Source organism: Pongo pygmaeus, chromosome 8 (genome assembly GCF_028885625.2).
Source record: "Pongo pygmaeus isolate AG05252 chromosome 8, NHGRI_mPonPyg2-v2.0_pri, whole genome shotgun sequence".
Classification (NCBI taxonomy): domain Eukaryota; kingdom Metazoa; phylum Chordata; class Mammalia; order Primates; family Hominidae; genus Pongo; species Pongo pygmaeus.
Window position 1 is genome coordinate 93,452,152 of NC_072381.2, and position 25,837 is coordinate 93,477,988.

General features: G+C 38.2%; 1 protein-coding gene and 1 long non-coding RNA gene across 6 annotated transcripts in view; one reads left to right on the forward strand and one right to left on the reverse strand.

Moving 5' to 3' along the window:
• RNLS (renalase, FAD dependent amine oxidase) overlaps nt 1-25,837 on the reverse strand; it is a 314,882-nt gene that overhangs the window by 63,594 nt on the left and 225,451 nt on the right. The window lies entirely within an intron of this gene.
• The window catches only part of LOC129006213 (uncharacterized), a 90,898-nt gene that overhangs the window by 51,526 nt on the left and 13,535 nt on the right, over nt 1-25,837 (forward strand). For both annotated transcript variants that reach the window (XR_008491947.2, XR_008491946.1), the window contains exon 3: nt 6,099-6,176. This is a non-coding gene — a long non-coding RNA (uncharacterized LOC129006213). The remainder of the gene's footprint in view (nt 1-6,098; nt 6,177-25,837) is intronic.

Consider the following 25,837-nt stretch of genomic DNA (forward strand, 5'->3'; position numbering starts at 1 on the left):
ACAGCATTGAATGCACACAGCGGAGCAATTACAGCTCTAGTTCCATACGCAACCCTAAGAAACTTTTCTATCATTGAGGTGGAAATACTAGCTTTTAAAAAACCGACACATCTATTAGCTTCTTTTCCTCTTTAGGTTTTTGACTTGTTTATTCTAGGCCTGTGGGTACTAATAGATCTGTGGATGTATGCGTTTGCCATTTTAAATAAAGGCTAGGAAGGGAAGTTTTAAAACTAATACACATGTACGTTTGTAATCGTTGTTATTCCAGGCTACATATGTTTGGATTTCTTATGTTTAAACAAGACACACAGACATCCTCTAAACAACTCCACATAAGATAACCATTCTGATAGGCATTTAGTTAAATATAAACAAGTGTGTAAAACCCCACACGATGAATTGAAAATAAAATGAGAACTCCCCTAAAGTTCCTACTTCCAGTTTCAGAAGATTTCTCCATAGCTACAGCATAAGTAAATGTATACAAGTTTAGGAAATAATCTTCCAGTAAACAATGAAAAATTGTTCACACAAGAGTGTGTTCTGTCTTCTTCAGTCAGCTGAGAAAGTAAATGATAGCATTCACCAGCAATATAAACTACCTGAATAATAAACAAAATGTTATCTATTTTAGCAATACTTGCGGGTGCTGGATAGAGGCTATGGGACAGGGTAGGAAGGCAAGAGCTGGGGCTGGGTTGGGCAACTAGGGATAATTTCCTACTGATTATAGTGGCATTCCAAAGCCCTGAGAGTGGAGTAGATGTAACATCAAGGTGTTGTGTTAAATCATCACAGTAGATAAGACTTTATAATAGACTAAGTGATCAGTGGAAATGGCTTACTTAGGGGTCATTAAGGCTGACATTAGGTCATTAGGCTGACATAGGGGTGAGGGATGACAGGCAAGGCTGGGCCTGAGAGATGGGGCAGAGAGTACTCCCTATTTTAGGGAGAAAAAAATACATTGCCCACACAAATTGATTTTAATCTTTATTTTCCTACTGGATTGGCTTTGAGTCTCATGAAGGGGCTCAAAACAGTTCACAGACGGTAAAGGTCTTCTGTCTGGTAATCTATGTAATAGATGCAAGAAATCCAGGACCCTGTTGAGAGATGGCATGATGTAGTGTAGCTAACTAACTACTGACCTCCAGGCTAGTTAGGAGGACCAGATGAGAGAACGTCTGTGTGGTGGATGTCAGCTGCTCAGCATCCACTACCTCTTGTGTGGGAACACTACCCAAATTTTGTTTTAGGGGAATCACCCCTCCTCTACTTTCAGCCTTGATGAAAGTAGCCTAGGTTTCAACTGATCAGTTTATCCATCCCTACTGGCCACAGTGACTGGCTGGATAATGGGTACATAACTAAAGCCAGGCCAGTCAGGTCAATAAGATTCAATTCCAAAATTATTGTGCTTTGAGGAAAATGGTCTTGCTCTCTTTGTTTTTTAAAAATAATCATACTTGGCATTGAAATCCTTGGTACTACCTGGTGTCTTCATGAATGAATCCAATGCAGCAGAAAGTAGAGTCAAGAAATTGAACAGAAGCTAAGTTTGCATGATGTTGATCGAATCTATCTAGAGTTGCCTATAGCTTTACTCCTGGATTTTTCAGGAACAATAATAAGTCTTCCCACTCCTTTTTTTGCTTAAGCCATTTGAGATGAGTTTTATGTCACTTGCAACTTAAACTATTCTAGTGTGTGAAGCCTTTAGTATTGTGTCTGGCATATTTATGCTAGTTCTTACAAATATCAGTTTTATTTTCTTTTTCTTTTCCCTCTCCTTCTCCTCCTCCCATCTCCCCCAAATCTTACTTTATATCTCTAGGGTAAAACAGAAGATTAGATTTGACTATTTCCTTTAGAAAGCATGACCAAATAATTACTGGAAACACCTCTTCTGGGCCTCAGTTTCTTCATATGTGAAGTAAAGGGGTTGCAGAAGTCCATCTTATTCTTTCAGACTTAATTTTCTAGCAGTCTAAAAATCAGTTGGCAGTGATGATTTGAGAAGAAAAGTTCATGCTTCCCAACCACTCCTTGATTTTTCTAGTGTGGAAATTTCTGTCTTCAGAGAAGAGACTAAAACTAAGAAACTGCAGGGCCAAAATGATGGAAACACTTCCCTTCAACTGAGCTTTCTCAATCCTTGAGCCACTGTGAATTTTAGGCCTTCACTTCCATCCTACTTTTGAGTTTAAATACAATGGACTATTTTCTAGTTTGGTAAGAAAAAGCACTACATTATTTAAGAAAGCTTTGGTCTAGTTTAGCTCTGCTACTATCTAACAGTTCTTGACATAGCACACGTATGCAATTCACATACTGAAATGGACAAGTGATTCACAAGCGTCACAGATCCATGGAAAGTCATGTGTAACTAACAGTAGGTAAATTGGTATATACAGAATTTGGATGACTTATAATACTTTTTAAAGATATCTTAAGATGAATCCAAGTTTATCCCTAAAATAACATTACTCTTGCTCACATGTAGTTTGATGCATGTGCTCTTGAGCACGAGAGAACACTGAGCTTCTTGGGATTCCTAATAACTTGAGTTATCTTAATGAATCATGCCATGAGTTTGAATATCACTCATCATGTGAGTGACAGTAAGAAAGCTAGATTTCCTTTTTTTTTTTTTTAGACAGAGTCTCGCTCTGTTGCCCAGGCTGGAGTGCAGAGGCACAATCTCGGCTCACTGCAAGCTCCGCCTCCCGGGCTCACGCCATTCTCCTGCCTCAGCCTCCTGAGTAGCTGGGACTACAGACGCCCGCCACCACGCCTGGCTAATTTTTTGTATTTTTAGCGGAGACGGGGTTTCACCGTGTTAGCCAGGATGGTCTGGATCTCCTGACCTCATGATCCGCCCGCCTTGGCCTCCCAAAGTGCCGAGCCACCGCGTGAGCCACCGCGCCCAGCCAGAAAGCTAGATTTCTAAGGTTCTTCCATTTCCAGGATTTTGGATGGTAGAGATGGTGGTGGCTGTGGAACGTGAGGATCTGTGGTAGAGACACGGACTGAGGATTTCATTAACCCAAATCTGGGAAATATATGAGGAGAGCAAGTTAAGTTTGAACTACCACATTTGGTGTTATAATCTCTTCTTGAGCAAATACATTTTAAAAGCCACAGCTATTTTCTTTATACAAATGACAGAATGCATAGATTGGGTAGGATATGAAAGAGAAGACTCTAGTTTCTAGGTATCAGTCAATTTCAATGTGTTGCAGAGTAGGTGGTGGGGAAAGAAATGTGTTCCTGGGGCGTCTTTTTTAAGGTCTTCAGGGCAGAGATTTTTTTACTTTTATCAAAAATGTACGATTTGGAGACAAACTAAGCTCAGGTTGAAGTCATGGTCTTCCTTAATTTCTCTAAACTTTAGTTTTCTCAACTATAAAATAGGGATAATAATATTTACCTCATAGGGTTGTTGTGATGATAGAATGCAATAAAACATGTAAAGCACACAACATGGTACCTGGCTCACAGTGACCAGTGACAAGCTGAATTAAGATTACAGGTACGGCGTTTTAAAGATTGAGCAATGTTGTTCTAGTTTTTAATTTCATTTCTTTTTATTTTTCAAACTCCTAATACAAATTATCCTAAAGTCCGCTATAAATGCTTCTTTTTGGTTCATATATATAGAAATAAGTTCTGCTAAAGGATGAGACACAATTAGCACACACACAAGTGAATATGTATGTATGTACTGACACAGCAAGAGGGAGGCAGAAGCTGATGCTGGGCTGTGAGGCAGACCTGTGAGGCAGATCCATGGTTTCCCTGACACCCAGATATACACTGTGTAAATGACAGCTCAAGACTCATATGCATTTCTATATTACATAGGGTTTTAGATAACATTCTCCCCCCACACCTCATTCTTAGGACTTGAGACTGCTTAGATTATTCCAGTCACATCTAACTACTGAATTGGAAATTCTCATTATCTTGCAATAATTCAGACCTTTACAGAGGAAGCAATATCTTGAAGGTTTCCAGCGTGGAAAACCAAGGAGGTGAGATTTCCAGGTTCCCAAGCACGGGATAAAAATCCTTGTAGCTCTACAGAATCCCTGCTGCAGGGTGCCTTAGGAAGTTCTGAACCAGAGAAGTTTTCCACGTGGCCAAGAACTCATGTTAGAGTTCATTCCTCTCCATCGTTTTTTAGGCTTCTGACTTTACTTGCAAGTGCAGGAAATAGATTTGGTTTTGTGAGACAGATCTCCTCTCCTATGAAATACTTTCGTAAGGAGGATAAACCTCAGGAGATTGATTTCAAATTAGAGGATCATTTCCTTTCTCTTTGATGGAGTATATATAGCCTCAAAGTTTACAAGTGTCTCTTTAAAAGAAGGTACATTTTTACATTTCTGTAAGTGTAACTCAAGGATTTCTAAAGACCCAACTAGGATTACTGGTCAGATAAAAAGACAATGTCTTATGATATTACCTCTTCAATCCAATAAACATTCCATTGCATAGACTTTAAAATATATATACTCCAGAAATTTGTAGAAATAAAAGAAAAAAGGAAAACATTAAACATGGTGATATTTTATTTATAAGGAATTCTAACTATTTATTATTATACAGGAATATATTTTAATATTCCCTGTAGAATGTAAGTACAAGGAGAGGCCAGGTGCAGTGGCTCTTGCCTGTAATCCCAGCACTTTGGGAGGCCGAGGCAGGCAGATCACGAGGTCAGGAGTTCGAGACCAGCCTGACCAACATAGTGACACTCCATCTCTACTAAAAATACAAAATTAGCCGGGCATGGTGGCATGTGCCTGTAATCCCAGCTACTCAGGAGGCTGAGGCAGGAGAATCGCTTGAACCTGAGAGGCAGAGGTTGCAGTGAGCCAAGATCGTGCCACTGCACTCCAGCCGGGGTAACAGAGCGAGACTCTGTCTCAAAAAAAAAAAAAAAAAAAAAAAAAAAAAAAAAAAAAAAAAAAAACATAAGTACAAGGAGAACAAGTATCAGCTGGGTGCTGTGGCTCATGCCTGTAATCCCAGCACTTTGGGAGGCCTAGGCGGGTGGATCACCTGAGGTCGGGAGTTCGAGACCAGCCTGACCAACATGGAAAAACTGTCTCTACTAAAAATACAAAATTAGCCGGGTGTGGTGGTGCATGCCTGTAATCCCAGCTACTTGGGAGGCTGAGGCAGGAGAATTGCTTGAATCTGGGAAGCAGAGGTTGCGGTGAGCCGAGATCATGCCATTGCACTCCAGCCTGGGCAACAAGAGCAAAACTCCATCTCAAAAAAAAAAAAAAAAAGAATGAGAACAAGAATATTGGCTGTATCATTCACCAGATTACCTAGAACAATGCCTAGCCCATGGAGTGCAATAAATAGACACTGAATGTATAAACAATGAATTACTTATGTAGACATAAGTAATTTCAGAGGCAAAGAGAACATACATATATTCCTTTACTTGTGAAGATCATTTTACTACAGTCAACTTTTTTATTTTGATCTTTTACTTGTAAAAAGAAATGTGCCATATAATTATTTAAAAGTAACCAAAACATAGAGTACATAGAAAAATCATGGCTCATAACGTGAAATTATTAAAAATGAGCATTTTGCTCTACCATACTTTAAAGGTCTTTGTGGAAAAGAGCCTGAGGGAAGCATGAGAGGAAGACACCAAGGTTTACTACCAAGTGAGATGCTGGCTTAAATGTACTAAATGGTAAAATAAAACTTAAGAAAAGCTTTTTACAAATGGTAAAAGATATAACCTATTGCATACTAATCTGTGAGGTTTATAGTATTTTCATATAACCAATTTTCTTTAATATTAGGAAATATATTTAAATGATTTTTTATATTCTTTCAAAAAGATAGTTTCTACTCACCACATATTCTAGGTGCTCCCTGAGTACTCCCAGTCCACTTGGCAGGAAAGTTGCAGCCATGTAACTACTAGGTTTAGTAACTGTGGTTTTATTACTTTTAATACTTTTTTGGTCAACGGATTAGGAGGGAAAGTAAAGTGTATCAACCTTAGGACAAAGCTGTTAAAAGCTCTTATGCTTCCTCCATTTCTTTCCTATTTCCAGGCTGACTTTTGGGGCTCATCTTCCAAATGGCAAAGCTACCAGATGAAGTAGAGCTGCTCAACCTGCATCTGACTTTGTGTAAGCCACAGTGTGTCAGCCACAAGCGCCTTTGTAGCGTTAAGATTTGGGACATGCCTATTCATCACCCTGGTTAATACATATTCCCTATTTCAAGTATAGAACTTTTAAAATGACCTACCTTGGGAATAAATGAACTCAAGAAAAGCATCTCATATTTCAGATCTCAGATTCCCAAATCGTTATCTTTTGTTTTCTGCTCTCTTGTTTTGATCAGATCTCATTAATTCACTGTTTACTTAACAAACATTTCATTGAGCATTTACTGTGTATTAAGCTATGTGCCAGGTGCTAGAGACAATGAGCAGATATCCAATTTCTTCATTCATGGACCTTATAACTTGAAGGTAAAACAGGCATTAAACAAATAATCACATAAATCAATGTATAGTTACTGAAAATTAAAATATAAGTATAAAATAAATCATAAAAATAAAATAGAAAAACCATTTTAATTAAATTAGGACTTCAGGAATGCCCTCTGTGGAAGGGACATTTAAACTGAGACAGTCTAGGTAGAGAACAGAATAGACAAAGGTCTCGAGGTGGAAAAAAGTATGGGAGGAAAGAGAGGTGTGACTGGAGAGCTAAGGAGTGAGGAGATAGTAAGATCAGGGGTTGGCAAACTATGGGCTTCAGGCCAAATCTGGCCTGCCACTTGTGTTTGTAAATAAAGTTTTATTAGAACACAGCCATGCCCATTCTTTTGTATGTCTATTGCTTGGGTTACATCAGTAGATTTGAGTAGCTGCAACAGACTGTATGGCTTGCAAAGTCTGAAGTATCTGGCCTTTATAAAACATTTGCTGACCCCTGTACTAGATCATTCAGGACCTTGCCAGCCATGTTAAGGATTTGAGATTTAATCCCATGTGCAAAGGGAAGGCATTAAAGGGCTTTGAACAGGAAAGTGAGTGGCATGAACAGATGTGTGCTCTAAGAAAACCATTCTGGTTATTTGAAGAATGAACTGGAAAGGGGCAAGGATGGAAAAGCCAGTTAAAATAAGACAGTGTCTTGATAGTGACAGTGATGATGAAGAGAAGTGAATTCAAAGTCTATTTTTGAAAAAAATATCAATATGATTTGGTTTCAGATTGCATATTGTGGTGCAGGAGTGGAAAATATCAAGGATGATTTTGGATTTTTGCCCAAAAAAGCTAGGAGATTGGTGGCTCCATTTTCAAAAATGGGAAAGATGGGGGAGGAAAAAGTTCAGAATAATGAAAGTAGGCAATCAAGAGCCAGTGATGAACATAAGTTTGATCTTAACATACATATATATATATATATATATATATATATATATATATATATCCCAAAAACAACAAAAAAAGGAGTAAAACAACTCTCAAAAATATATTCTGAATTCTACTTTCTGTCCAGGGCTGGGATAATTTTCCTCTATTTTCCTTGTATTCATTCCTTTAAAAATTCCATAGATTCTGTCCATTCAAAGAAAAGGCCACATTTAGTGAGACTGCATATATTTCAGGATCTGTTTGGGAGAAGTTTTTTCTTTGGCGGAGACCTCCCAAGCTTCATGAAAACATCTATTTATCCTGGGACACAAGGAGATTTTCAGTCTGTTGCAGCTCTTATTTGCACTGCCAAAAGGAAAAACGAAAGGGTTTCAATAGTCCTTTAATTGAAACGTCCCTGGAGCAGAGGATTTGTCCTAACTCACATTTGGTTTTCCACGCTCTCACTGGAGTTCTCCTTCCACAATGCCTAAAAAAGCCCTGGTTTTCTATGATGACAGTCCACTAAAATGCTCCACTTTCCCAATACTCACCAGCAGTATGCAGCCACCCCTTATTATACATTGTTATTTTGGCCTACTCAGCATTATGCCGTCTATGAAATTTTGTGTTAAGTGGTATTATGATTGGACTATTTTCCTGAATTGGGCAAGGTTTTCCCCTTGAGCCAGCATACTGGTTTGCCTCTAAGTATATCACTTTATCACTGCATTGCATAATTGGGTTCAGCTTTAGATTTGTAGCTGCTCAAATGAGCGAAATACATCTCAGGGCTGGGGGATTTGACCTAAAGCTTTGCTGTCATCCATTTGGTTTAGTAAAGAGAAGTTTTTGCCTTGACATTATAAAATGCTGAATTTGAAAAATTGAGACTAATCAGATGGTGAAGTTTTTATTTATGATAGTGTCAAAATATTCCTGGCTCCTTTTGTGGAGGAAATCTACTGGTTTACTGTGGACATTCTTATCTTCTTTCCTAATAAGACAAATGGAGTTACTCTTCCTGTTATATTTTGACAGGAAAAACAAAGATTGGATCTGGGTATTTTGGCAAAAGCTCTTAAATCAGAGGGACTATAATCTTTACGATATTGTTAGCCACTCCTGAGAAACTACTATTATGAATACAGTAAACAAATAGGCATTTTATTTTTAATAAAAAAGAGTGAATTAGATTCAACTGACCTCAAGGTTCTAAAGTGCCTTTCCTGACTCTGTTAAATAATGTAAGGATATATAACAACAGCAAGAATTCACTTGGTATATTTATAATAGAAATCTATTTTAGTGAGGAAAACTATATTTTAAATTCAAGGATGCTTCATTTTTTACAAACATGAATTTGGAATATTTTATACTAAAGAAATCCCCTAGTCCCACAGATCAGTTATAAATATTAATGGAATTTCAAGAGATTCTTTTCTGATTCCAGTGCTTAATATTCATTCATATTATGCAGGGAATTCAATGTCCTGTACAGTACATATGGATTCTTCTCATTATATAAATGAGCACATATATGGAATCTGTAGGGGCAATGATAATTAAAAATAGCAGGGCCCACATGCGATCTTAGAGGGCATATAAAAGCCTTCTCAGCTCACTTAATAACAAGAGAGTTACTGGTAATAAACCAAAGGACTCTTTAGGCTCAATTTACTCAATAATGTCACATCTGGGCAAAAAGATGGATTGGTGATTCTGAACAGAGTTAAAAATGCTAACTGATATAAAGTATTTATGAAACGCAATGAAGTGATTTCCTGTGGTGAGATTCTGCAGTCAGACTTCGAAACCTGCTCTTGAATTAGTCTCAGCTCTTTGATTTGCTAACGACTTACTTCACAGTGCTTAGTCTTCTCAGACTATTTGTAGTGTAAAATTTTTTTGGAAAAATTCTCATTCAAAAAATGATTTGACATTCCATAAAAAGAACTGCATCTAACTTCATGTTCTCTGAGTTTAATAACTTATTCAGGTAATAAGATATTGTTTAGCCTTCCTAATGTGTAAGTATAAGTATTACTTTTAACAAAGGGTAATTTTTAACTAAACCTGTAGTATTAGTGTGTCTTTCTCTCTTCTGTCTCTCAAAATAAAAATTTATATAACTAATAGACCAAAACCATAAAATAATTTGTATGTGACAACAATTATAAAGTTGGCATTTACTATGCACCTATGTGCCAGGCATGATATTAGAAGTTTTGGATATACCATCTCATTCAATCTTTATAACATTTCTGGGAGCCATTATAGTTACAGTACAGGTAAGTAAGTGAAGCTCAGAGAGATTAAGAAGGTTAATCATGATCACAGAGCTATTAGGTTGAATCACATGAAAATGCTGATATTGGACCATTTTTAATCTATAAAGACAGCAATATCATATGCTTCAACCTAATTCTAAGTGCTGAGTTACAGTATGAAAATAGGTCTGTGTCATTCAGAAGTCCATTGCAGTATATTAGATAATACTGGTTATTTTTTACCACCCATAATAATAAAAACCAAATCATGAATTATACAATAAAGAATTAATCACTCACCAAGTTGGGTTAATATGAACTCATCATTTACGGCAAGATTCCAATGCAAGATATCATTTCATTTTAATATCATTCTGATATAAAAAGAGAGATAATTGCTAAACTGTGGCAGAGAAATGGCTTATCATATATTTTCTAAGTTAAATATCTCAGCTGGAGCACAGTTGTTCTTTAACAAACTATTAAAAAGAAATATCCTTCACAAAGAGAACAGTGGGATTCTTTGAAGTGTAACCTTGGAAATCAAGGTTTGTGTTACAGGGCATCATTCAAAGCAGATGTATACTCCTCAGAGACCACAGTCAAACTGTTGCTAAGAATACTTGTTTCTCCTTTTCAGGTTTTACTGACAATACTATATAGTCAAGTATTCCCAGTGTTCTAGCCATGGTACAGAACATCCAAAAAGAGGCTTCTAATCATTCTAATTGTGAAGAACTCACATATGCTTTTCAGTGGCTTTCAGATTCAGCAATTAAATGAAGGGTTTATTCATTTTATGTGATTTAAAGCGTAGTGGTAACAGACACCTAGATTGTTTTAGAGATAAACAATTTGCTGACTAGCCATTACTTTCTCTTGCTTGCTAAAGTGGGTGACCAGTGCTGAAGTATTATTTCTCAATGTTATTTCAGGAGCAGGGAAGGGCATTTCAGAGTTGCAAAAAGGACTACTGGCTCAGCAAATATTTATCAAGCACTGAATACACACTCCTATTATGCCATGATGTTAGTGTCTCTTATTTTCAATCTTGATCAAGATAAGAAGTATCAACGGATGTGTCACATGTGTGATGGATTGTGGCATGTATTCCCACTAAAGGAGAAAGCTTCTAATTTTGGAGAAAGCAGCAGGATCTGCAGTCAGAGCATATTACTTCTTTAGCCCATGAGACATTTAGATTGATCTGAAGAGGAATTCTTGACAGTGAGGAAAGTGGTGAAATCTTTTCTGAGGGAGCTCTAGGCAAAGGAATGATCCCATCTCTTTGGGATAATGTTGTCATGGTCCCAGATGAAAATGGACCACAATGAAGACTTGTCAAATTCTTATCCAGCTCAAGTCTTTACTGTTTCCCAGGACCCGAGGCTCACAAGCAGTCTGTGATTTATGCAGTTTTACGATACTGTTCTCAACTTGCAAAGGTTTTGAGATGCCTCCAGAATGATGAAAACCAGGCACTTGTCTGGGAAGCAGAGCAGCTCACATTATTTTGAGCCCTGGGCTTACGACCCAGAGTGTTGACAGCTTCACTTCAGACCACAGTAAGGACTTAACTTCAAGATCCTTCAAAACAGCTCAGTCCCACAGACACAGCCTTTTTCCAATTTCCCTCTCTGAACAGATTGACATGGTTGCAGGTATTATGGAAACAGCAAGTTGAGCTTTCTATATTTGAGATTCAGAGGATGAAAAGTTCTGTTTTAATTCAAAATAAGGTTATCAAACAGATGTGAATATTGCCATTTAGGCAGCAGACTAAATTTCTGCAAAGGAACCAACCTAAAGAAACCATAACGTTCCTATCTGATTTCATCCTAGATATTCCAAAAAGTGTCTGGGCTATCTTAATTTAAACACCAACCCCCCCAATAAAAAGCAACGATGGATATAAAGCAACTGCTCATACCAGAACCATATTGAGGTTGTAGAGAGTTGTGGGAGGGCCACAAAGTAAACTAAACAGCAAACAAGTTTAAAATCTACATATTAATCCCTCTGGTCAAGCTGGAACCTCCACCACCTGGTTTTCTTGCCCTTTCTTTGTTCCTTCCCCTCCCCCATTGCCTCAGGTTATCTGAAGTTTTCTCCTCAATTAGGCAGAGTAATTTAGCTCTCTGATCCCATTTTCAAACCAGTATCTTATCTTTATAAATGCTCCCCAGAAGAAAGAATAATCCTATTAAAAGGATAGTAATTATAATAGCAAAAGTAAGTTGCTATTATATTTAATACAGCAGTTTTTTCACTACAGAATAGTTTGTTACACTTATTACTTAACCTTTGTTAGTGGGGAGGTCTGAAAGACTGCCAGTTCCCACCTGTGACCCTTGCTGGTTTTCCCTCTGTCTTTACATTGGCCATCCCTATCTCTTTACAGAGCCAACACACAGTGGGGTTTCCTCTTGCTGTTTCCTTTCTCAGTTGGCAGCAGAGACAGTGGCCTCTGTCCATGTTTTCTGATGCTCTCATCTCATCTATGACCTATAAATTTCAGATCCACACATTTATTCATCATGAACAGTCATCTGATTCTCATTCCTGCTTTCTCCCTGACAAATGATGGATAGAAACTATACTCAGTCCCCAACACATCTGGCTGGCTCTTAGATTCTGAACCAATTCTTGGCCAACCTGAAGGTCTTTTATAAATCTCAGCCTGACAGCCACACATTTAGGCCTATCCACAAGGGAAATATCATTTTCAGAGAGCAAGGCAGGCAGAACATGAGGTGTAATGTTGACACAAATGGGACTTAGGGTATTTAATGTTTAAGACTCACGTTTTAGTATGGATGCTGTATAGATCTGTAATTTGGACTTGTTTATAGCTATAGAAATGCCAGGCAGCTGTAGACTTACCCTTTTGCTGTTTCTTGGACATTTCATGACTTATATGCATCTATTGAACTTTTTTGGCATCCCCAGGAGAAAGTTAAATAATATTCCCTATTAAAGTTTCTGATTTATTCATGGATTTAAATGTTCCATAGCCCTCATTTTTCATTTCCTCACCTTAAAGAAAAGAGATTATTGGGTTAATGTTGACAGAAGACCATAACTTTTCCTTTAAAAGCTCATAATATTGTCACAAGGCAACATGGCCCTTCCTGGTTTTGATCATGAGTGTGAGTTAGCATTCTATATATTGTATAGATCAGAGCATCTTTTTATATTCATGAGAACTCTTACTTGACTGCAAATTACGAGTGCAACAGAGCATTATCTTACTTCATTCAGAATTTCTCATTTGAGCAGACTTCATGAAACTGTGTTTCATGACGGTAGGGACTATGGAGTCCTCAGTTCTTAGCACAATGCCTGGCACACAGAAGGAATTCAATACATATTTGTATATATTTGTTCAATTGAATGAGGATGAAAGACACAAATATTTGGGAGTTCAATTGTGCTGAAAGACACTTCCACAGCAGTATATTCCATAAGATATATTTAAAATTTATTTTTAATTTATATAGTTAGCTGATTTTCTACTTTCATTCCATCTCTGGCATTGATTTTCATACTGAGTTAAGTTGCTTTGCAAGTGAGAGGGCAAATGTTATCTTAGATGTAAATCTTTCCCATTGTCGATAACTTGACAGGGAAACTAGAGGCTGAAAGGGTCTGTTGTTTGTTTTTCCTTTGTGTGCAAATGTTCTCCTTACAAAATGGGCTGGGTTATTTCATTCTCTAATAAAAGCCCCCTCTCCTTTATTTTAAATAACAGAGATGGAGTTGGGATCTACATATTCCAGGCTGGTGTGAACTCCTGGCCTCAGGCAATCCTCCTGCCTTGGCCTCCCAAAGTGGTGAGATTATAGGCAGGAGCAAGTGAACCTGGTCCCCATATTTGGTTTTAAAAGTGAGAAATACATGAAATCACAATATTCTATTTTATAATTTGTGCCTATTAATTTAAATAACAAAAAATAGATATTTATTTTTATGTATGTATATATGTGTATATACACATATTGTATATAAGTACATATATACATTTTATATATATATATATTTTTTTCTTCCTGAGAGACCACCCCAAGATCTGATATTACTATCATGTGATATTCTATGACATCACTATAATAATGAGATGAATATTTGCAATTAGCATTTGACAGCTGTTAATTAAATTGCCTTAACAGATTTATAGGGAAAACATCAGTTACATAACAGAATTACAAATAACTATGTCTATTATATAAATGACAAAATGTCATGATTACTAGTCACTGCTTATTATTTTAAGATGAGGATTACTAATTTATCTGAGAGCTCTGATATTTTAAAATAAAAGCCCAAACGGGAAACCTGACAGTTTTTCATGATTATGGTTCTTCTTTTCTTTTCCTTCTCTCCTTTTCCCTTCTTCTCGGTCTTCCTTTTTTGTTCTACTTATAAAGTTTTACCTGTCTGGATTGCATTTTCTGCAAGTTCAAATAGTTCCATGTTCATTCAATTCTTTTTTTTTTAATATATATATATATTTTTATTATACTTTAAGTTCTAGGGTACATGTGCACAACGTGCAGGTTTGTTACATATGTATACATGTGCCATGTTGGTGTGCTGCACCCATTAACTCATCATTTACATTAGGTATATCTCCTAATGCTATCCCTCCCCACTCTCCCCACCCCACAACAGGCCCCGGTGTGTGATGTTCTCCTTCCTGTGTCCAAGTGTTCTCATTGTTCAATTCCCACCTGTGAGTGAGAACATGCGGTGTTTGGTTTTTTGTCCTTGCGATAGTTTGCTGAGAATGATGGTTATCAGCTTCATCCATCTCCCTACAAAGGGCATGAACTCATCCTTTTTTATGGCTGCATAGTATTCCATGGTGTATATGTGCCACATTTTCTTAATGCAGTCTATCATTGTTGGACATTAGGGTTGGTTCCAAGTCTTTGCTATTGTGAGAAGTGCCGCAATAAATGTATGTGTGCATGTGTCTTTATAGCAGCATGATTTATATTTCTTTGGGTATATACCCAGTAATGGGATGGCTGGGTCAAATGGTATTTCTAGTTCTAGATCCCTGAGGAATCGCCACACTGACTTCCACAATGGTTGACCTAGTTTACAGTCCCACCAACAGTGTAAAAGTGTTCCTATTTCTCCACATCCTCTCCAGCACCTGTTGTTTCCTGACTTTTTAATGATCACTATTCTAACTGGTGTGAGATGATATCTCATTGTGGTTTTGTTTTGCATTTCTCTGATGGCCAGTGATGAGGAGCATTTTTTCATGTGTCTGTTGGCTGCCTAAATGTCTTCTTTTGAGAAGTGTTTGTTCATATCCTTCACCCACTTGTTGGTGAGGTTGTTTGTTTTTTTTCTTGTAAATTTGTTTGAGTTCTTTCTAGATTCTGGGTATTAGCCCTTTGTCAGATGAGCAAATTGCAAAAATTTTCTCCCATTCTGTAGGTTCCCTGTTCACTCTGATGGTTGTTTCTTTTTCAGTGCAGAAGCTCTTTAGTTTAATTAGATCCCATTTGCCAATTTTGGCTTTTGTTGCCATTGCTTTTTGTGTTTCAGACATGAAGTCCTTGCCCATGCCTATGTCCTAAATGGTATTGCCTAGGTTTTCTTCTAGGGTTTTATGGTTTTTGGTCTAAGACATTTAAGTCTTTAATCCATCTTGAATTAATTTTTGTATAAGGTGTAAGGAAGGGATCCAGTTTCAGCTTTCTACATGTGGCTAGCCAGTTTTCCGAGCACCATTTGTTAAATAGGGAATCCTTTCCCCATTGCTTGTTTTTGTCAGGTTTGTCGAAGATCAGATAGTTGTAGATGTGCGGTATTATTTCTGAGGGCTCTGTTCTTTTCCATTGATCTATATCTCTGTTTTGGTACCAGTACCCTGCTGTTTTGGTTACAGTAGCCTTGTAGTATAGTTTGAAATCAGGTAGCGTGGTGTCTGCAGCTTTGTTCGCGGGCTCTTTTTTGGTTCCATATGAACTTTAAAGTAGTTTTTTCCAATTCTGTGAAGAAAGTCATTGGTAGCTTGATGGGGATGGCATTGAATCTATAAATTACCTTGGGCAGTATGGCCATTTTCATGATATTGATTCTTCCTATCCATGAGCATGGAATGTTCTTCCATTTGTTTGTGTCCTCTTTTGTTTCATTGAGCAGTGGTTTGTAGTTCTCCTTGAAGAGGTCCTTCACATCCCTTGGAAGTTGGATTCCTAGGTATTTTATTCTCTTTGAAGCAATTGTGAATGGGAGTTCACTCATGATTTGGCTCTCTGTTTTGTCTGTTATTGGTGTATAAGAATGCTTGTGATTTTTGTACATTGATTTTGTATCCTGAGACTTTGCTGAAGTTGCTTATCAGCTGAAGGAGATTTTGGGGTGAGACGATGGGGTTTTCTAGATATACAATCATGTCGTCTGCAAACAGGGACAATTTGACTTCCTCTTTTCCTAATTGAATACCCTTTATTTCTTTCTCCTACTTGATTACCCTGGCCAGAACTTCCAACACTATGTTGAATAGGAGTGGTGAGAGAGGGCATCCCTGTCTTATGCCAGTTTTCAAAGGGAATGCTTCCAGTTTTTGCCCATTCAGTATCATATTGGCTGTGGGTTTGTCATAAATAGCTCTTATTAATTTGAGATACGTCCCATCAATACCTAATTCATTGAGAGTTTTTAGCATGAAGCGTTGTTGAATTTTGTCAAAGGCCTTTTCTGCATCTATTGAGATAATCATGTGGTTTTTGTCTTTGGTTCTGTTTATATGCTGGATTATGTTTATTGATTTGCATATGTTGAACCAGCCTTGCATCCCACGGATGAAGCCCACTTGATCATGGTGGATAAGCTTTTTGATGTGCTGCTGGATTTGGTTTGCCAGTATCTTATTGAGGATTTTTGCATCGATGTTCATCAGGGATATTGGTCTAAAATTCTCTTTTTTTGTTGTGTCTCTGCCAGGCTTTGGTATCAGCATGATGCTGGCCTCATAAAATGAGTTAGGGAGGATTCCCTCTTTTTCTAGGGATTGGAATAGTTTCAGAAGGAATGGTACCAGTTCCTCCTTGTACCTCTGGTAGAATTTGGCTGTGACTCTGTCTGGTCCTGGACTTTTTTTGGTTGGTAAGCTATTAATTATTGCCTCAATTTCAGAGCGTGTTATTGATCTATTAAGAGATTCAACTTCTTCCTGGTTTAGTCCTGGGAAGGTGTATGTGTCCAGGAATTTATCCATTTCTTCTAGATTTTCTAGTTTATTTGCGTAGAGGTGTTTATAGTATTCTCTGATGGTAGTTTGTATTTCTGTGGGATCGGCGGGGATATCCCCTTTATCATTTTTTATTGCATCTATTTGATTCTTCTCTCTTTTCTTCTTTATTAGTCTTGGTAGCGGTCTATCAATTTTGTTGATCTTTTCAAAAAACCAACTCCTGCATTCATTGATTTTTTGAAGGGTTTTTTGTGTCTCTATCTCCTTAATTATTTAGTTTAGCTATCTCTGATCTTAGTTATTTCTTGCCTTCTGCTAGCTTTTGAATGTGTTTGCTCTTGCTTTTCTAGTTCTTTTAATTGTGATATTATGGTGTCAATTTTAGATCTTTCCTGCTTTCTCTTGTGGGCATTTAGTGCTATAAATTTCCCTCTACACACTGCTTTAAATGTGTCCCAGAGATTCTGGTATGTTGTGTCTTTGTTCTCGTTGGTTTCAAAGAACATCTTTATTTCTGCCTTTATTTCGTTATGTACCCAGTAGTCATTCAGGAGCAGGTTGTTCAGTTTCCATATAGTCGAGCGGTTTTGAGTGAGTTTCTTAATCCTGAGTTCTAGTTTGATTGCACTGTGGTCTGAGAGACAGTTTGTTATAATTTCTGTTCTTTTACATCTGCTGAGGAGTGCTTTACTTCTAAGTATGTGGTCAATTTTGGAATAGGTGCGGTGTGGTGCTGAGAAGAATGTACACTCTGTTGATTTGGGATGGAGAGTTCTGTAGATGTCTATTAGGTCCACTTGGTGCAGAGTTGAATTCAATTCCTGGATATCCTTGTTAACTTTCTGTCTCGTTGATCGGTCTAATGTTGACAGTGAGGTGTTAAATCTCCCATTATTATTGTGTGGGAGTCTAAGTCTCTTTGTAGGTCTCCAAGGACTTGCTTTATGAATCTGGGTGCTCCTGTATTGGGTGCATATATATTTAGGATAGTTAGCTCTTCTTGTTGAATTGATCCCTTTACCATTATGTAATGGCCTTCTTTGTCTCTTTTGATCTTTGTTGGTTTAAAGTCTGTTTTATCAGAGACTAGGATTGCAACCTCTGCCTTTTTTTGTTTTCCATTTGCTTGGTAGATCTTCCTCCATCCCTTTATTTTGAGCCTATGTGTGTCTCTGCACGTGAGATGGGTCTCCTGAATACAGCACACTGATGGGTCTTGACTCTTTATCCAATTTGCCAGTCTGTGTCTTTTGATTGGAGCATTTAGCCCATTTACATGTAAAGTTAATAATGTTATGTGTGAATTTGATCCTGTCATTATGATGTTAGCTGGTTATTTTGCTCGTTAGTTGATGCAGTTTCTTCCTAGCCTCGATGGTCTTTACAATTTGGCATGTTTTTGCAGTGGCTGGTACTGGTTGTTCCTTTCCATGTTTAGTGCTTCCTTCAGGAGCTCTTGGAGGGCAGGCCTGGTGGTGACAGAATCTCTCAGCATTTGCTTGTCTGTAAAGGATTTTAATTCTCCTTCAATTATGAAGCTTAGTTTGGCTGGATATGAAATTCTGGCTTGAAAATTCTCTTCTTTAAGAATGTTGAATATTGGTCCTCACTCTCTTCTGGCTTGTAGAGTTTCTGCCAAGAGATCTGCTGTTAGTCTTTGGGCTTCCCTTTGTGGGTAACCCAACCTTTCTCTCTGGCTGCCCTTAACATTTTTTCCGTCATTTCAACTTTGGTGAATCTGACATTATGTGTCTTGGAGTTGTTCTTCTCGAGGAGTATCTTTGTGGCGTTCTCTGTATTTCCTGAATTTGAATGTTGGCCTGCCTTGCTAGGTTGGGGAAGTTCGCCTGGAGAATATCCTGCAGTGTTTTCCAACTTGGTTCCATTCTCCCTGTCACTTTCAGATACACGAATCAGACGTAGATTTGGTCTTTTCACATAGTCTAATATTTCTTGGAGGCTTTATTCGTTTCTTTTTATTCTTTTTTCTCCAAACTTCTCTTCTCACTTCATTTCATTCATTTGATCATCCATCACTGATACCCTTTCTTCCAGTTGATTGAATTGGCTACTGAAGCTTGTGCATTCGTCACATAGTTCTCGTGCCATGGTTTTCAGCTCCATCAGATCCTTTAAGGACTTCTCTGCATTGGTTATTCTACTTAGCCATTCATCTAATCTTTTTTCAACGTTTTAAACTTCTTTGCCATGGGTTCAAACTTCCTCCTTTAGCTCCGAGAAGTTTGATCAGCTGAAGCCTTCTTCTCTCAACTCGTCAAAGTCATTCTCTGTCCAGCTTTGCTCGTTGCTGGTGAGGAGCTGCATTCCTTTGGAGGAGAAGAGGTGCTCTGATTTTTAGAATTTTCAGTTTTTCTCTTCTGTTTTTTCCCCATCTTTGTGGTTTTATCTGCCTTTGGTCTTTGATGATGGTGACGTACAGATGGGGTTTTGGTATGGATGTCCTTTCTGTTTGTTAGTTTTCCTTTTAACAGTCAGGACCCTCAGCTGCAGGTCTGTTGCAGTTTGCTGGAGGTCCACTCCAGACCCTGTTTGCCTGGGTATCAGCAGCGGAGGCTGCAGAACAGGGAATATTGCTGAACAGCAAATGTTGCCGTCTGATTGTTCCTCTGGAGGTTTTGTCTCAGAGGGGTACTCAGCCGTGTGAGGTGTCAGTCTGCCCCTACTGAGGGGTGCCTCCGAGATAGGCTACTCGGGGGTCAGGGACCCACTTGAGGAGGCAGTCTGTCCGTTCTCAGATCTCAAATTCCATTCTGGGAGAACCACTACTTTCTTCAAAGCTGTCAGGCAGGGACATTTCAGTCTGCAGAGGTTTCTGCTGCCTTTTGTTTGGCTACGCCCTGCCCCCACTGGTGGGGTCTACAGAGGCAGGCAGGCCTCTTTGAGCTGTGGTGGGCTGCACCCAGTTCGAGCTTCTAGGCCGCTTTGTTTACCTACTCAAGCCTCAGCAATGGTTGGCGCCCCTTCCCCAGCCTCGCTGCCACTTTGCAGTTGGATCTCAGACTGCTGTGGTAGCAACAAGAGATGAGCGAGGCTCCGTGGGCATGGGACCGTCTGATCCAGGTGCAGGATATAATCTCCTGGTGTGCCATTTGCTAAGACTTTGGAAAAGAGCAGTATTAGGGTGGGAGTGACCCGATTTTCCAGGTGCCATCTGTCACAGCTTTGCTTGGCTATGAAAGGGAATTCCCTGACCCCTTGCGCTTCCCGCATGAGGCGATGCCTTGCCCTGCTTCAGCTCATGCTCGGTGTGCTGCATCCACCGTCCTGCACCCACTGTCAAACAAGCCCCAGTGAGATGAACCTGGTACCTCAGTTGGAAATGCAGAAATCACCTGTCTTCTGAGTCACTCACGCTGGGAGCTGTAGACTGGAGCTGTTCCTATTTGGCCATCTTGGAACTGCCCCCCGATTCAATTCTTAAGTGGACCATTTTGTGTTATAAAGTTCATGGCTATTTGTTTAACTGGAATAATCATGAACTCTTTTAAGTGTCACAAGGTGACTGGATTTAAAGCCTCAGGCCCATCCCAATTATTTATAACATCTCATATTATATCCTTCTTTTTATAAAGAGTTGATGTAATAAATAGCCACATGGAATAACACTTCTGCATATTTTGCAAAACAGCCATTGAAGGTATTATATATTATATTAGTGTTTGTTACTCAGAGATTCTAACAATAAAATTCTTGCAGGGATAAATTCTATGAATACATTCTAAGTTTGTTCATTTGCTTTTCTTCTTTTAAGATGAGTTGGATTATTTTCTTTGATAAGATATTGAAAACTATGTCATTATGGCTACTGGCCATCACATCTCTAGAATTCAGATTGTCTTAATCTCCTCAGATTGCTGCCTATTGGCTATTTTATTGATCATTAACACTCCTCAGATGGTGACAAGGAAAGAATGCTAAATTTCCGATCAATTATTTTCAGGGTTGCTTACTCATTTTATTTATTTAAGTTGCCCTAACTCCTATCTGTATTGGTAACAGAGGCTGCATTCACCTAAGTTAGATTTTTATATTTATGCCCTTTGCTTCAGAGACTATAATATCCAAATTGAAGACTGGAATTGTTAATTATAATAATACGTATCATAAATATTTACTTACTTTCTAAATGCCATGCAAAGTCTTCATATGTTCAAATCATTTAATTCTCAGTAACCCTTTGGTATTGGTATGGTATGATTTTACTCATCTTATTGAGGAGGCAACAGGTAGTTTAATTTACCCAAAGTTACACAGCTAGTAAATGGTGGAACTGAGTTGGGTCTGGACTCCTGGACAGTCTAACTTCAAATTTAAGATCCTGGGATAGACCTCAGAGATCTTCTTGGGAGGTAAATGTATCTCATTTGTGGCACCATTCCTTATGTTCTCTACATGACAGACATTGCTAATTGTTGGAAGATCTTTTTCTACTGAGTCTATACCCAACCTGGGAATCATTCTTAGTTGCTGTTCCAGGTGGCAACTACTTATTGAATGATTCTCACTTGTGTTGAAACCTATTTATCATTCACACAGGTCTAATCTGTTCCTTTTACAGAATGATTTATGCTAAATGTTTTAGTAGAAACTGGCTAGATGTTCACTAAATCCACTTTTTCTTCTTCTTACATATATAGGTAGACTACATTTCCAGCTTTTCTTCCAAATAAGTGTGGTCACATAACTGTGTCCTAACCAACAGAATGTGAGCACACTTGAGGTGCACCATTTCTAGGCCTACTCCTAAAAACTCCTCTGGCTCCCCTCCAACCTTTTTCCATCCACAGATTGATGCCTATGAGCACACTGACTCTGTTAGTTACCTGATGAAGCTGGCAGAGTCAAAAAATGGATGGAGCCTGGGTTCCTAAATAAAGCTTTGAAGAAAGCTACCTACCAATCACAAACTCCTGTTTCGGCTTTTTGTGAGCAAGAAATAAACCTCAGTCATGCTCAGGCCATTAAGGTTTTTGGGTATGTTTACTACAAAAACTAGTGTTACAAATACAAGGCCTATACAAAAGTACAACAGTAGCATTTATCAGAACCAGAATCTGAATGTAGGTCTTGTAAGTCCAAATGCTTCCCAGTACGCCAATCTTACTAATTTTTAAAACTACCCAAGTTAATATGATAAACACCTTATTTTAACATAAATTTTCTCAAATTTTAACTCCATGAAGATTTGAGTTTATTGGCAACAAGGGTTCTCTCATTTCTAAAAAAATCTCAAGTATTTCCCAATTGATGCCTTCAGGAACAAACCTCCTACTCCAATTATCTGGCCTACAATTCCTTCCCAGGTGTGAAGCATGAAAGGTGTCATCAAGTCAGGGGTTCTCAAATGTATACTTGGGAACCATTTCTGTCGGATGTTAGTAGGTTTGGTGCTGAAATACAATAACCCATGGTCAAGTACATTTAGGAAATTCTAGATTAAAAGAAGTAAAAAGGTGTCTTTTCTATAGGAATATCCTTTAAAAAGATAATATGTCCTGAGATTCTCCAAAACAAATTTTTGCAAATTTATTTGATGACAGAGCCCTTTTTCGAAGAGCAACTCAAGGAAATAGTGTTCCACTGAACACATTTTGGGAAACACAAACAAGGATATTGGGGCATATTCATAACTATTGTTACTTGAAGTCGGGTCTAGTACATCTTGGAATGTACTCCCTCTGCCTAAGGAAACTTTGGTTCTGGCTGTGGCTTTCTACATGTACTATACTACCTATTCCTGACTTCTAACAAATGATTATGCCTTGATCTTTGGGCTACTTCTATGTCCTCTAGCTCTCTTCAAGACTTACCAACTGACTGTGTTTTGTGGTCTCAACCATGCCAGACTTTGTTTATCTTGTTGCTTCTCTACCTTGACAGAACACAAATGTTTCATTGGTTGTGTATGTACGTTGTAGTATTAATTATTGATTCAATCAAACACCCCACATAAAGCAAGGGTGTGGGGTAGTGTTACTGGCATAAAGAAACATCTCCTGGGTGGGTACAGTGGCTCATGCCTGTAATCCCAGCACTTTGGGAGGCCAGGGAGGTTGGATCATTTGAGGTCAGGGGTTCAAGACCAGACTGGCCAATGTAGGTGAAACCCTGTCTCTACTACAAAGTACAAAAATAATTAGCTGGGCATGGTGGCGGGCACCTGTACTTCCAGCTACTTGGGAGCTTGAGGCAGGAGAATCACTTAAGCTCAGGAGGCAGAGGTTGCAGTGAACAGAGATCTTGCCACTGCACTCCAGCCTGGGCCACAGAGTGAAACTACGTTAAAAAACAAACAAACAAACAAAAAAACAAACAAAACAAAACAAAACAAAAACTCTTACTGTCCTAGTTAAATATCAATATCAATAAACTAGAGTGAAGTTACATTATATGGGCATTTGTAGCATACGAATTCAACTAGACCCATTTAGTATCCTGGCCCCCAGATAGTGAGAAAAAAATAGTTTAAATGCAAAGCAGTTAGATTTTATGTTATGAGATGCCATTACTGGCATTCTGTCTCACTTAATTTAAAACTTGCATAATTGAAGATCAATTTCCCATACAGCTGTCACAGAAAAGCAGGTATTTCTTTGCTTGCTGAAGTGGCACCACCATGGGCTTTAGCAAAAACATGGTTTCCAATTCATGTAGCCACTCTTTTCAATATTGTATGATTGCTGATATAAAAAAATTTTAAAATTCTATTATTTCAAATGCTTCCAATCATGAGATAATTTATTAATATTTTATGTTGTACTCTTTCAAATTTGCATAATTTTATAAATTATTACTGCACTGTACTGTGGGTGCTTTTACCCACCATCCCACTCCATTTTTATAGCAGATTTATAGTCTGTTAGGAGATATGACTCTGCTATTTCTTTCCTTCCTGTGTGCCTTTCGTAGTAGAAAATATCACTGGGTCCTATAAATCCAAATCAACTTTTAATCTGGCTTCACCAGAGAAACAGAAATCTATTGAATGCTGGGAAAATAGTTGTACTGAATTTACTGAAAGATGTTACATCATTCTCTAACATGTCATTTAGTTTTAAGAAACTTTTAAGGTAATTTTGAATGTACATGACTCTTTTTATGTGACAACTTTAGAACTTTACCTCCTATATAAGATGTGACTCTACTTGAAGATAATGGACATTATTGATTGCTAATCCAGCATTTAGTACTTCCTTCCTTCTTCCTAACAAAACTCTATTTTATTCAGGTAGCACTCCTCATAACTAAAGGAAAGATGACCCTAGTACCAGTTCCAGGAGTAGATCTGGACTTGTATAGGTTTATCACATTGCTCCCACCCTCTTTGCCAGCACCTAGTTTTGGAGTACTCAAGTAATCCAATTCTGGTCTGTGGCACATGAGGAGAAGTCTATTAAAGGGCTTCTGTAAAGATTTCCTTGATTAGTATTATTATTTATTGTTATTATTTTTTGAGATGGAGTCTTGCACTGTCGCCCAGGCTGGTGTGCAGTGGCACAATCTTTGCTCACTGCAACCTCTGTCTCCTGGGTTCAAGAGCGATTCTCCTGCCTCAGCCTCCTGAGTAGCTAGGATTACAGGCACTTGTCACCATGCCCAGCTAGTTTTTTGTATTTTTAGTAGAGATGAGGTTTCATTACATTGGCCAGTCTGGTCTTGAATTCCTGACCTCGTGATCCACCCACCTTGGCCTCCCAAGATTTCTTTGATTCTTAGAAAGGAACAGAGCCAGTGATAGTTCATTTCATTCCTAAGCATGTTGTTAGGTTCAGTGTGACTCCAACAGCTATTGCCGTCTTGCTGCCAGTCCTCTGAGGATGTCAACCTTGAGAGTGGTAGAGAGCAGAGAAAGATAAAACCTAGGTCTTTGAAGATATTGCTCAGTTCCTGAATCAATGAACCCTGAAGTCTCTCCAATCTTCTCCTTAGATAATGTATTAGTCAACTCAGGCTACCAAAACAAAATACCATAGACTGGGTGACTTAAACAACAGAAATTTCTCACAGTTCTGGAGGCTGAGAAGTCCAAGATCAAGGTGCTGGTAGATTTGGCTTAGTTGGGGCTATCTTCCTGGCTTGCAGACAGCTGCCTTCTTACTATGTCCTCACATGGTGTGTGCAAGCCAGGACAGAAAGAGAGAGCTTTCTCTCTTTTGCTCTTTTTTTAAGGCCATCAACCCCACAGGGTTAGGGCCCTACCTTTAGGACCTCATTTAATCTTAATTACCTCCTAGAAGTCCTATCTCTAAATGCAACCATATTGGGATTAGGGCTTCAACCTATGTCTATGGAGGAGACACAATTCAGTCCATAGCAGATAATATAACAAATGTCTTTATGCTGTTAAACAAGTTTAAATTTTTTTTTCCTGTTATATACAACTGAATACACCCTGACAGATATCATATCTTATGATGAAATACACACAGGATAATATCTAATTCATGGCATATAACATGAAAAGATCAAGGGTTAGTCTCCTTTTCTCAGAACAAAGCAGTTGTAGAGTTAAAAATAGTCCGTTGAAGTTCTAAGGCATTTTATGAACTGCTGATTGTACATATATGTGGTATCATGTTAACATAAACAGTCCAGCCCTAAGGGAGTTTTAAGTTATAAAAGAAACATTTTTCTAAGATCATGAGCTCTGATATAAAAACCATACTCCAGCCCAGTTCTATCATTATGAAGGTCTGGTGAGCCAAGAGACATTAGTTGGTGATTTTATCAAGCCAGACTTCTAACTAATGGCTTGGTGAAGCCATTACTGTCCCATAAAACACTGTAACAGATTGACAGGACAATTCAAGAGTTTTAGTCATTTTACATCCTTAATGGTTATTCCACAAAAAGCAGCATTCTCAGGGATCACTGCAATCCTACAAATGAGAATACACTTTCACCTTTTTGCCT